We start from the raw sequence: 14,386 nt of genomic DNA, 5'->3' as shown, positions 1-14,386 counted from the left end.
ACCATTGTACATATGTCCTTATTTTTTATATATGTATATATCTACATAAAATAAAGTACAGTTGACTTCACAGTCTGGACTGTGGCCTAGTTCTCTATATGGAAAGTTGTATGGTGAAATTGTATTTCTATTGGAATATACTGACAGCCTGGCAAATTGGGGTGGTCAAATTTATCCATATGCCTGTACCTTAGATCTATATTTGTATACTGCTTTGTCCTTTTGGCTCTTTGCTCACCACAAACATCACACTTGGGCGATGCAAAAAGTTTGGACACCCCAGTTTAGAAAATGGTTCATTTTTTATTCTGACCTCCAAACGTATTGGGTATCTGATTAACAGGAGGGGAGAGCGGGGCACAAGCGTTTTGGTTTGTGTTGGATGACTTTAAAACATTTAAGGTGGAATAATCGTATTTTTATATAAGCAACATGAGCGTCTCTGCTACAAACGAACACTTGAACTTGGTTTCCAGCACCTGCTGTCCATCTACAGTGCCACTGAAAATGAGGGGAAGCGCAGTGTTACTGTTCATCCCATGGGTGAGTTCACTGTAACAAAGGGTCAGTTTAACACCTGCTGCGAAAGTCTGATGAATCTCACACACACACACACACATTTTCTAAGCCGCTTCTCCGTCAGGGTCGTGGGGGGTGCTGGAGCCTATCCCAGCGGTCATCGGGCGGAACGCAGGATACACCCTGGACAGGTCGCCAGTCCATCGCAGGGCACCTGATGAATCAGTTCAAACAAAGTTAATTCAATATAATTCCATGTAGTAAGAAACAAATATGTTTTCCAACCAAACTGGATGATATATTATTAATCTATAAGACAAACGGGCAGCTCAATCAATAGATGCACACAAGACTGTGTAACAAACTATGATAAATACGTTTTTTGTCCAGTGAAGGATAGAAAAAAAAAAAAAAACACACACATTATTAAGTTGAAATTTTTGTCTCACATTCAAATTTCTCAGGTCGTTTGTCTCATACGTCCGTCTTGTTTACTGGTCGTTCACACTGTCGGTATTCAGTGTTTTTCTGCATTGGCTGAACCGAAGGGCCGCGAGATCCCACTGCTGAATGATACAGCTGATACAGGAGCACCACAGGCCTAGTGGACGCACCGGCCCGGCTAACGGGCTGCTATGCTCAAGGCTAAATTGAGGCTAAATGCTATCATTACGCCGAGAGTCAAGACGGTTCCATCCGCTCTCTCAGTAACATTAACTCAGACTGTGAGTGACCACACAGCGGCAGACGAGCAATTACTGGAAGAAGCGGCTCTGTTAGCGTGTTCTTAACGTCAAAAACCGCCATCACAGATTCCGCTATGAGCATTTTTACCGCTGCAAGAGAGTCTGACTGCAGAGCCACAGTTTCACGCATGCGCGGTAGGACAGCGAGATTGTGCCGGTCGTTATAGGAAAGTTAAGCGTCACCAGCGTCCCGTTCATAATTCAACCAGAGGCCGGTCACCTCATTTATAACATCACTGATGTAAACAGCGACTGTTTACGCTGGTTGGATGTGTCTCCATGCATATTACCATTCAGGCACGCTGTTGCCAATACATGAGCGCTGTTGCCCATTTTATTCCATAGAACTTTATACTCGTTCGATTTCGGGGGTCTACATAAACCATTAGCTTATCCAGGCCAAAGAAACTAATTGTGTTTTAGCCTAAAACTTAATATTGAGCTCAGTTTAAGCGTAAGGGTACACATAAAGCCTCTGCATAACCCATTAGCTTTCCTAGGCCACAAAAGCTGCAGTTTCTAAATATGCTTTAGCCTACAGCTTAAAGTATAACATTATCCCAACACAAATTCATCAGAAACCCACTTAAACGACCGCGGTTCTGCAGACAGATGTTATCTAACCACTGTTAAGGTCAGTGTACTTGAGCACATGCACACATCAGATATATTGCTTCGTGGTATCGGTCATAAGTATCGGTATCACCAATACCGATACTGCATTTACGTGCCAGTATCAGTACCGATACAGTATTGGTATCGTGCAACACTTATTAGAATACTTGAAAAACAAACAAGGGGAAGATTTGAACTGACATTCAGAGCCCAGCTGACGGGCCTATAAACAGCTGTAATGCAGGCTGCTGCTGGTCCCTGTGCTTTGTTGAGGATGTGGTTATGATCTGTGGCCTGAAAAATGGTTGTTGGTTTTCAGGATATGGCTGTTCTGAACATTTCGATCATAATCTTCATCGCTCAATTATCATGGCTGTATCGCAGCCATTGTTTCAGTGTTGCTCTGTCGTACTGCTGCTATCGCGTCTTCACTCATCCGGCGGCCACTGTGCTCAGCAGACATTCGCGGAGGCCCCAGACACCAATCTAATCTCGCTATTGTGCTATCTGTTCTCATTAAGTGTCTCTCGCTCGCTCCCATCTCTCTCACTCTCTCTCTCTCTCTCTCTCTCTCTCTCTCTCTCTCTCTCTCTCTCTCTCTCAATCCAAAGTAGCTTTATTGATGCGACAGCGTAGAATACAATATGACTACAAATGTGTTGCTGGTTTGTCTAATTCTCATTATCAGCTTGTTTGCAAGACAGACAGACAAGCACACACATACACACACACACACACACACACACACACACACACATGCATGGTGTCACAGCTGTGTACATTAGAAACATTCACAGCTGGAGCTGTTCTGCTGCTCTAATCCCCTACAAGCCTTTATAGGTCACCAATCAGAGAGAGAGAGAGAGAGAGAGAGAGGGAAAGAGCAAGAGATGGAGCAGGGGCATCAGTAGGCCAGTTTTAGAGGGGCTTTAGCCCCCACTCAAATGTTATTTAGGCCCCCTTCTTCCCAAATAAATGTACGTTATTATTTATATTTCAAATCATCTGTAGTTTTTTTCATTCATTCTTCATTATTCAACCGTGCATCTCCAACATCACAATGTATTATAATAGCAGGGCTCAACCCAGAGGTGGCGCTGCTGCTGCTGTAATGCAGCACTGCCTCTGCTGTGCTACCAGAGATTTACTAACATAGTGTGAAAAGTGGAACCCCCAGCTTGGCCAATGTCAGACCTCATAAGTTGTAAGCCAGTCATATCAGAACTCATAAGCGGTAAGCCGATCATATCAGACCTCAGTAGTTGCAAGTCACTCATATCAGTCTATGAAGTTGTAAGCCAGTCATATCAGACTTCGTAAGTGGTAAGCCAGTCATATCAGACTTCGTAAGTGGTAAGCCAGTCATATCAGACTTCGTAAGTGGTAAGCCAGTCATATCAGACTTCGTAAGTGGTAAGTCAGTCATATCAGACTTCATAAGTGGTAAGCCAGTCATATCAGACTATGAAGCGGTAAGCCAGTCATATCAGACTTCGTAAGTGGTAAGCCAGTCATATCAGACTTCGTAAGTGGTAAGCAGATCATATCAGACTTCGTAAGTGGTAAGCCGATCATATCAGACTTCGTAAGTGGTAAGTCAGTCATATCAGACTTCGTAAGTGGTAAGCCGATCATATCAGACCTCGTAAGTTGTAAGTCAGTCATATCAGACTTCGTAAGTGGTAAGCCGATCATATCAGACTTCGTAAGTGGTAAGCCAGTCATATCAGACTTCGTAAGTGGTAAGCCAGTCATATCAGACTTCGTAAGTGGTAAGTCAGTCATATCAGACTTCGTAAGTGGTAAGCCGATCATATCAGACCTCGTAAGTTGTAAGTCAGTCATATCAGACTTCGTAAGTGGTAAGTCAGTCATATCAGACCGTGTAAATTGTAAACCGATCATATCAGACCTCATAAGTGGTAAGCCGATCATATCAGACCTCGTAAGTTGTAAGTCAGTCATATCAGACTTCATAAGTGGTAAGCCGATCATATCAGACTTTGTAAGTGGTAAGTCAGTCATATCAGATCGTGTAAATTGTAAACCGATCATATCAGACCTCATAAGTGGTAAGCCGATCATATCAGACCTCGTAAGTTGTAAGTCAGTCACATCAGACTTCATAAGTGGTAAGCCGATCATATCAGACTTCGTAAGTGGTAAGTCAGTCATATCAGACTTCGTAAGTGGTAAGTCAGTCATATCAGACCGTGTAAATTGTAAACCGATCATATCAGACCTCATAAGTGGTAAGCCGATCATATCAGACCTCGTAAGTTGTAAGTCAGTCATATCAGACTTCATAAGTGGTAAGCCGATCATATCAGACTTCGTAAGTGGTAAGTCAGTCATATCAGATCGTGTAAATTGTAAACCGATCATATCAGACCTCATAAGTGGTAAGCCGATCATATCAGACCTCGTAAGTGGTAAGCCAGTCATATCAGACTTCGTAAGTGGTAAGTCAGTCATATCAGACTTCATAAGTGGTAAGCCAGTCATATCAGACTATGAAGCGGTAAGCCAGTCATATCAGACTTCGTAAGTGGTAAGCCAGTCATATCAGACTTCGTAAGTGGTAAGCAGATCATATCAGACTTCGTAAGTGGTAAGCCGATCATATCAGACTTCGTAAGTGGTAAGTCAGTCATATCAGACTTCGTAAGTGGTAAGCCGATCATATCAGACCTCGTAAGTTGTAAGTCAGTCATATCAGACTTCGTAAGTGGTAAGCCGATCATATCAGACTTCGTAAGTGGTAAGCCAGTCATATCAGACTTCGTAAGTGGTAAGTCAGTCATATCAGACTTCGTAAGTGGTAAGCCGATCATATCAGACCTCGTAAGTTGTAAGTCAGTCATATCAGACTTCGTAAGTGGTAAGTCAGTCATATCAGACCGTGTAAATTGTAAACCGATCATATCAGACCTCATAAGTGGTAAGCCGATCATATCAGACCTCGTAAGTTGTAAGTCAGTCATATCAGACTTCATAAGTGGTAAGCCGATCATATCAGACTTCGTAAGTGGTAAGTCAGTCATATCAGACTTCATAAGTGGTAAGCCGATCATATCAGACCTCGTAAGTTGTAAGTCAGTCATATCAGACTTCATAAGTGGTAAGCCGATCATATCAGACCTCGTAAGTTGTAAGTCAGTCATATCAGACTTCATAAGTGGTAAGCCGATCATATCAGACTTCGTAAGTGGTAAGTCAGTCATATCAGATCGTGTAAATTGTAAACCGATCATATCAGACCTCATAAGTGGTAAGCCGATCATATCAGACCTCGTAAGTTGTAAGTCAGTCATATCAGACTTCATAAGTGGTAAGCCGATCATATCAGACTTCGTAAGTGGTAAGCCAGTCATATCAGACTTCGTAAGTGGTAAGTCAGTCATATCAGACTTCGTAAGTGGTAAGCCGATCATATCAGACATTGTAAGTGGTAAGCCAATCATATCAGACTTCGTAAGTGGTAAGCCGATCATATCAGACTTCGTAAGTGGTATGTCAGTCATATCAGACTTCGTAAGTGGTAAGCCGATCATATCAGACTTCGTAAGTGGTAAGTCAGTCATATCAGACTTCGTAAGTGGTAAGCCGATCATATCAGACATTGTAAGTGGTAAGCCGATCATATCAGACTTCGTAAGTGGTAAGTCAGTCATATCAGACTTCGTAAGTGGTAAGCCAATCATATCAGACTTCGTAAGTGGTAAGCCAATCATATCAGACTTCGTAAGTCGTAAGCCAGTCATATCAGAATTCGTAAGTTGTAAGCCAGTCATATCTGAGAGAGGGTAGGTGGGGGACAGAAAGGGGGTAGGTGGGCATCAAGAGATTGTGGGACAGTAGATGAGCTGGTTGGACACTGGTTTGCTGATTGAATTCCTGAGGGAATAAACAGCTGCTGATCCGTGTGATTCAAAAGAAGCTTTTGATCCTCTTGTTCAAGTCCACCGGGCAGCGTTTTCTCCTCCTCCGTTTCTCTGTCCCTCTCCTCTGCTTCCCCACAGATGCCGGCGATTGAGTCTTTGTGTTTTAAGGTAGTAAAAGTTGAAAGCCATAATTATAATCTGTCAGTGAGGGAGACGAGGATAGATGTGTTTATCAGGTCAGCTCTGAAAGCCTGATCACCGCAGCTGTGTCCACTCATGTACATGCATGTGTGTGTGTGTCTTCTTGTATTGTTGTCTCTGGGAGGCACTTGTTCTCAGAACAATGAGGAAATTCTGGCTCTATGGAACATTTCTGGTTTGGGTTTTCAGGAGAAATGGGGGGAACCCAGTGTCCTCACAATGATAAAAACAAGAGAATTCTGGCATTAAGGAACATTTTTCTTGTGCCCATGGGGTTTTATTGTTTAAAGCACAGCAATATTTAGCTACATTAATGCCTGAACCCTCATAATGTAGTAGCAATAGCATAGGACACTGTAAAAGTGATAGTTTGGTAAGTGAAATCATTTTAATTTGCATCAATAAATAAATAAATAAATACAAATTCTCATTAGGAGGTTATTTTAAGAATGTTATAGGTATATTCAGCCCATTTCCAGGCACTTTTACTAGTTTTAAGTCATTTATTGGTAAATGTTACTTATCTCAAGAAATAATGCTTGACCACACTGTATAACACCTCATCAATGTGCCAGGACATTATGTCTCTACATATATCACTATGCATTGCTACTTTGTTTATACATCCATACATATTACACAACTGTTAATATATGTTATCGCACATTCATTTACAGTTCACAGTCACTCGGTTTGCATGTTTATGCAGTAACACTGATGTGGTGGTGGTGTGTTAGTGTGTGTTGTGCTGGTATGAGTGGATCAGACACAGCAGTGCTGCTGGAGTTTTTAAAACACTGTGTCCATTCATTGTCCACTCTATTAGACACTCCTACCTTGTCGGTCCACCTTGTAGATGTAAAGTCAGAGACGACAGCTCATCTGCTGCTGCACAGTTTGTGTTGGTCATCCTCTAGTCCTTCATCAGTGGTCACAGGACGCTTTTGGCTGGATTTTTGTGGTTGGTGGACTATTCTCAGTCCAGCAGAGACACTGAGCTGTTTAAAAGCTCCAACAGCCCTGCTGTATCTGATCCACTTGTACCAGTGCAACACACACTAACACACCACCGCCGCATTGGTGTTACTGCAGCGCTGAGAATGACCCACCACCCAAATAGTACCTGCTCTGTGAGGGTCCATGGGGGTCCTGACCACTGAAGAACAGGGTAACAGAGTATCAGAGAAACAGATGGACTACAGTCTGTAACTGTAGAACTACAGAGTGCAGCTATACAGTAAGTGGAGCTGATAAGATGGACAATGAGTGTAGAAACGAGGAGGTGGTCAGGATGTCACGCCTGATCAGTTATATTGGCTGATTTAAAATGATTTCACATCACCAAGAGGCTTGTTGCTGTGTGGAAGAGCAGGAGACTCTGTGTGTGCTGTGGTTGTGTACAGACAGAAACTGGTGAGATCAAATTTAAGTCTAAGAGGCCAGTGTTAGTTGCGTGTTCCAGCCTAACGCTGCTGTGCAGGCATGAAGCAGCTAATGAGGGAACAGGCAGAGAGGTTTGCAGCGTTTGACAGAAATGGGCCAGGCTGAATCAGCCCGCTCTGAGCCGTGCTGTATGAAGTCCCAGCTGACTCCGTACCAGCAAACTTCTGCTTTTCACTGGGTTGTAAATCAGCAATGAACATTCAGCAGCACGGCTCTGTGTTAAAAAAAATCCCAGTGCAAACTACACGGCCGCAGGAATTCCACCTTAGGCCCACAGACGTGCACCAATATCTCCTGTGTGAGATATGTACACGACACGTCCAGCAGCTTAGACAGCTGGCTATCCATCGTCATCCGGGTATCAATAGAGTTTGGTGCAGTAACACAGTAACAGCCTCTACTCTTCTGGGAAGGCTTTACAATGTATGTGTGTGTATAGATACAGTGGGGTAAAAAAGTATTTAGTCAGCTGCTGATTGTGCAAGTTCTCCTACTTAGAAAGATGAGAGAGGTCTGTAATGTTCATCATAGGTTCACTTCAACTATGAGAGACAAAATGAGAAAAAAAATCCAGGAGATCACATTGGAGGATTTTTAAAGAATTTATTTGTAAATTAGGGTGGAAAATAAATATTTGGTCACCTACAAACAAGCAAGATCTCTGGCTCTCACAGACCTGTAACTTCTTCTTTAAGAAGCTCCTCTGTCCTCCACTCGATACCTGTATTAGTGGCACCTGTTTGACCTCGTTATGTGTATAAAAGACACCTGTCCACAGCCTCAAACAGTCAGACTCCAAACTCAACCATGGCCAAGACCAAAGAGCTGTCGAAGGACACCAGGAAGAAAATTGTAGCCCTGCACCAGGCTGGGAGGAGTGAATCTACAATAGGCAAACAGGTTGGTGTGAATAAATCAACTGTGGGAGCAACTGTAAGAAAATGGAAGACATGCAAGGCCATTGATAATCTCCCTCGATCTGGGGTCCACGCAAGATCTCATCACATGGGGTCAAAATGATCATGAGAACGGTGAGCAAAAATCCCAGAACTACACGGAGGGACCTGATGAATGACCTGCAGAGAGCTGGGACCAAAGGAACAAAGGCTACCATCAGTAACACACGATGCCGAGAGGGACTCAGATCCTGCAGTGCCTGGCGTGTCCCCTGCTTAAGCCAGTACACGTCCAGGCCTGTCTGAAGTTTGCCAGAGAGCATATGGATAATCCAGAAGAGGATTGGGAGAATATCATGTGGTCAGATGAAACCAAAATAGAACTTTTTGGTAAAAACTCAACTCGTCGTGTTTGGAGGAAGAAGAATGTTGCATCCATACCAACTGTGAAGCATGGGGGTGGAAACATCTTGATTTGGGGCTGTTTTTCTGCAAAGGGGACAGGACGACTGATCCGTGTTAAGGGAAGAATGAACGGGGCCCTGTATCATGAGATTTTAAGCCAAAACCTCCTTCCATCAGTGAGAGCATTGAAGATGGAACGTGGCTGGGTCTTCCAGCATGACAATGATCCCAAATACACCCCTCGGGCAACGAAGGAGCGGCTCGGTAAAAAGCATTTCAAGGTCCTGGAGTGGCCTAGCCAGTCTCCAGACCTCAACCCCATAGAAAATTTGTGGAGGGAGTTGAAAGTCCGTGTTGCCCAGCGACAGCCCCAAAACATCACTGCTCTAGAGGAGATCTGCAGGAGGAATGGGCCAAAATACCTGCTACAGTGTGCAAACCTGTACAAAATCAAGAAAACATGACTGGGGTGCCAAAACTTTTGCATAGAACTGTACATACAGATAGAAAACACAACAAACGGAAAGAGGAAGCTTTATAAAAAAGTTGAACGTGGTTTATTTAACATTAGCAAAGTAAGAGAGCATAGAGTAGCAACAGGCACAGCAGTTAAATAAAATAACTTAGTTAGATGTTATTATACAATGTTTATACAGTTTTATTCAGTTTAAGTACTTTAAAAAACTCATGTACCTCACATTAGATTGTGCATGTCAGATGATACTTGCCAATCATTAACAAAGCTAGCTAGCTCAAATCTGTCCTGCAAAATGGTGTGGTCAAGTAAAATTATCTTAAATCAAGTCAAAAAAAAAAAAAAAATATATATATATATATATATATATATATATATATATATATATATATATATATATATATATATATATATATATATATATATATATATATATATATTACACACTCACTGGTCACTTTATTAGGTACACCTTGCTAGTAAAAGGCTGGACCCCCTTTTGCCTTCAGAACTGCCTTAATTCTTCGTGGCAGACTTTCAACAAGGTGTTGGAAACGTTCCTCAGAGATTCTGGTTGGTTATTTGAGTTCCTGCTGCCTTTCTATCATCTGGAACCAGTCTGCCCATTCTCCTCTGACCTCTCACATCAACAAGGCATTTTCATCCACACAACTGACCACTCACTGGATATTTCCTCTTTTTCGGACCGTTCTCTGTAAACCCTGGAGATGGTCGTGTGTGGAAATCCCAGTAGATCAGCAGTTTCTGAAATACTCAGACCAGCCCGTCTGGCACCAACAACCACGCCACGTTCAAAGCCCCTTAAATCCCCTTTCTTCCCCGTTCTGATGCTCGGTCTGCACTTCAGCAGGTTGTCTTGACCACCTCTACATGCCTAAATGTACTGAGTTGCGGCCGTGTGATTGGCTGATTAGCTATTTATGTTAACAAGCAACTGAACACTGTACCTAATAAAGTGGCCTGTGAGTGTATATGTATATATACATATAATTTACAGATGTTTGTGCACTTATTATAAGATTATCTTGCTTATTCCTTAACATTTTTACTTGCTTTAAGTCATTAAATTAAGTGACATTATCTCACTATAGTGGTAGATAGTTGTGCTGCTTTCAGGCACATCTCCTAGCCTCTTAAACTCCTCGAGACCACCGGTGGGTCCAAACCGCTCTTGGTCATGTTCTTCATAACGTTCATATTCCATAAGTTCCATTCAGAAGCTGGGCGTCGTGTGAGGCTGTAGCTCTTCTCTCCAGTCTAATAGACGGTGATGTCATTTTAAACCCTTATAATAAAAGAAGCTGAACTCTTTTCTACTGAAAGTCGACCCGTTTTTCCCCAAATCTGGGCTATAAACTATAAACAGACGGCGTCTCTTATGAAAGCTTATGAAGTGTGTTTTGGAACCACCGGAGGTCTCAAGGAGTTGAGGTTAATTGAAATGGAAGGCTTCTAATATTGCATGAAACTGCTCGGATGTTAGCACCACTGACAACTGACAGCTATCAGCCTTCATTCTTTTGGCCAAACCTTAAGGAATCATACATTCCGCATACAAGAGAATCCAGACATCCCTTCTAATGAGTGAATTCCGCCCGGAGGACCCATCCAAATGGTTAAGGAGGTGTCCCCAGGCGTGTTTTCTCATTACCTGATCACATCTGGCCCTGCGAGACTAATTTATCTTGAAAGCAGACGAAAGGTCTCAGTAATCTCATGATGTGCACCCTTTTGTAGAGCCTGATACTGAGATTACATCATGCACAGCTAAAAACTGGACCATGTCGGTCTTTAGACATCAACAAATGCTTTAGTCATAGGCCGTGTTTCATGTACCTGACTGGCCTCAGGCACTTCAAAGACACTGATCTTCCAGGGCCACATAGTGCTGCATTCATTATCTACTAATTAAACGCTTGTGGTTGGTTTCCCAGTTGTGGATTAAGCCTGAACTAAATTTTAATAACTATGGTGATTGACCACTATACACTCACCGGCCACTTTATTAGGTACACCTTATTAGGTTCAATTGCTTGTCAACACAAATAGCTAATCAGCCAATCACACGGCCGCAACTCACTGCATTTAGGCATGTAGAGGTGGTCAAGACAACTTGCTGAAGTGCAGACCGAGCATCAGAACGGGGAAGAAAGGGGATTTAAGGGACTTTGAACGTGGCGTGGTTGTTGGTTCCAGACGGGCTGGTCTGAGTATTTCAGAAACTGCTGATCTGCTGGGATTTTCACGCACAACCATCTCCAGGGTTTACAGAGAACGGTCCGAAAAAGAGGAAATATCCAGTGAGCGGTCAGTTGTGTGGACGAAAATGCCTTGTTGATGTGAGAGGTCAGAGGAGAATGGGCAGACTGGTTCCAGATGATAGAAAGGCAACAGGAACTCAAATAACCAATCAAAATCTCTGAGGAACGTTTCCAGCACCTTGTTGAAAGTCTGCTACGAAGAATTAAGGCAGTTCTGAAGAGAAAAGGGGGTCCAACCTTTTACTAGCTACTAAAGTGGCTGGTGAGTGTAAGTCTTAAGCTTTATAGCATCTGGTCTGCTCTGCTATTGTTCAAATCTCTCCCATTTGAGCTTAAATCTAACATTTGGGTTGCTGCCCCCTGCACTGGTCAAACGAACTGGACTTTCAGGCACGGTACGAATGGCCAAGCGTGAGTAAACCCCAACTCCACACCAGCAAGGTGGATCTACAAAGTAAGCAGTTCTAATAAAGTGGCCAGGGAGTATATAAAATAAGAATGTAACATTTATTCACCTAAATGCTTCCTAGCACAAACCAGTCACCATCCGGCAGGACCACTGTATTTTAAGAAGCACTAGGCTATGAAACTCTGAAAAACATGATTGTGTTCCAAATGGAGTGAACGGAAGTGGAGAGAGTCAGCAGTGTGAAGTTTCTCGGCATACACCTCACTGATGACCTCACCTGGTCCCTCCACACCAACACTATTGTGAGATCTGCCCATCAGCGTCTCTTCTTTCCACGTAGGCTCAGGAAGTTGGTCTCCTTCCTCAGATCCTCACCAACCTCTACAGATGCACCATAGAGAGCATCCTCACAGGCTGCATCACTGCCTGGTACAGCAGCTGCACCACCTGCGATTACAGGCCCTTAGATAGAGGAGTGGTGAGGACGGCAGAAGCCATCATAGGCAACAAACTACCATCCGGTTAGACAGCGTCACCCAGCGCACAGCCTGTCCACCATCCTGCCATCAGGCAGCAGATTCCGCAGCATCCAGGCTAAAACAACCCAGCTAATGAACAGTTTCTACAGGCTGTCAGGCTTCTGAACAAGCTGTGAAGCTGTGGGTCCGTCCCCAACTACCACTTCACTCACTCACTCTGTCAGTATTGTTATATCATATCTGCACTCCATCACGAACACACCACATAGACCAATATCGTATCCTACCTAGAATTAATGTGCAATATCTGCTGCTGATAGATTGGTACAAGTGCAATACATACACACGTTCTGTGCAATATCTGTAATCATTACTGTGCAATATCTACAATTTCTGTGCGATATCCAGTCATTACCTGCTCAGAAATGTGCAATATCCACACAACTGCATGTGTAAGCTGTAAATTTGTACAGTTTCTTAATTCTATTTTTATTTTTTATATTTTTCTGCTAACGGACGCCTTGTTTATTTATTTATTTCTATAGTATATCTTACATTTTGTATTTTGGATGATGCACATTTTTGTCTACTTACTGCTCTTTATCTCCTTACTGTGTATTCTGCTGTAACAAGGCAAATTTCCCCCAGTGGGATAATAAAAGTCTATCCTATCTCTTATATCTCTGCTACGGACAACGACACTTTAACACGAAGTCACTCTAAATAACAATAACACTGAGCCACTTAAGTCACTTTAAGATGTATAGATTCTTCACAGATTATCCCTTATCCCTTGTTTAATATAAATATGCTTGTACATAGCAGAGAGGGTTTTTTTCTCCTTACAATACTTCCCTCCTGTCTCTATGTTGTGTATATTTAATATATTTCTTGCATTTTTATTTTAACTTGTTTACCTTGTTTTTGTTTCTGCAGAGCGATTAGCTGAGCCGCACCACAAGCATTTCAACGCACGAACGTCCTGACGTGCAAATGACAAATGAGCTTGAAACAGGAAACAAATCAACTTAGCATGCCTTCGTCAACCAAGTGTGAGGGCAGAATTGGAGAGAAGCTTGTCCAGATGCTCCAACACCACAAGGCCTAAGAAAGTGAACCATCCAAAAAATGTAAATAAATAAGTAAATAAGAATTAAACAAAATTGGACCACGTACACAGCTCAAGTTTGATAACCTGTGTTCCCCACAGACATTTATATATTGTGGACTACAGCATCTTCTTGGCCTCTTGGCTGTGGGGTGCGCTGGTGTTCTGAGGTTATTAGTCGACCAAGTGGTGTAACTAATCATTTCACTTATGAAATATGAGATTCATATAGCCAGTCACACTGCTTGTACCCTCATGATATATGTAAGCTTGTGGTTTATGCAGAAACCAGACCACTGAGATCCCGTACATGAGGCAAGTCTTTCTCCACAAAGCCACCAAGCCAGGTTTTTTAAGGGGGGGGGGGGTTGTCGCAAAGATGACCATAGGATTCTTGGGAAGCTCCTACCACCAATCTATAGAGTCTACCCTGAGCATACATCATCTTGACCTCTAATGAATCGTTTAAGATACTCCTAAACACAAGTTGAAAGAACTAACTTCAAGGAGAAGTCCACCAGTGTTTTTAAAATGAGTAATTGTGGCTCTGAATGACCCCTGGTTCCTATCACCACCACTGTAAAGAAATCAGAGCCTGAAGGTTTCTCTACAATGAACTGTTTCACTCCAAACCTCTCTCAGTGACTCAGTTTACATCTCAAACAATGGCATATTCGGGGATTTTGAAATTTCGGTGGACTTCCCCTCTAAGCGAGGGTACTCAAAGGGTACATAATTACGTACCTTTTGAGGGTACTTAAAAGGTACATAATTCACATGAAATAACATGTATAACTTTCTTAGGCAGGAGCTATATGCAAGAGAACCGATACAGACAGTTTACACCTGCAGTTCGGTTCTCACAGATGCAGAACCCGGTTCTCTTCTTCGTCTCCAGAACCAACTCAGAGGCCTTCAGCCTCA

Source organism: Pygocentrus nattereri, chromosome 20, assembly GCF_015220715.1.
Source record: "Pygocentrus nattereri isolate fPygNat1 chromosome 20, fPygNat1.pri, whole genome shotgun sequence".
In the NCBI taxonomy this organism is placed as follows: Eukaryota; Metazoa; Chordata; class Actinopteri; order Characiformes; family Serrasalmidae; genus Pygocentrus; species Pygocentrus nattereri.
This window is presented reverse-complemented; position numbering follows the sequence as displayed.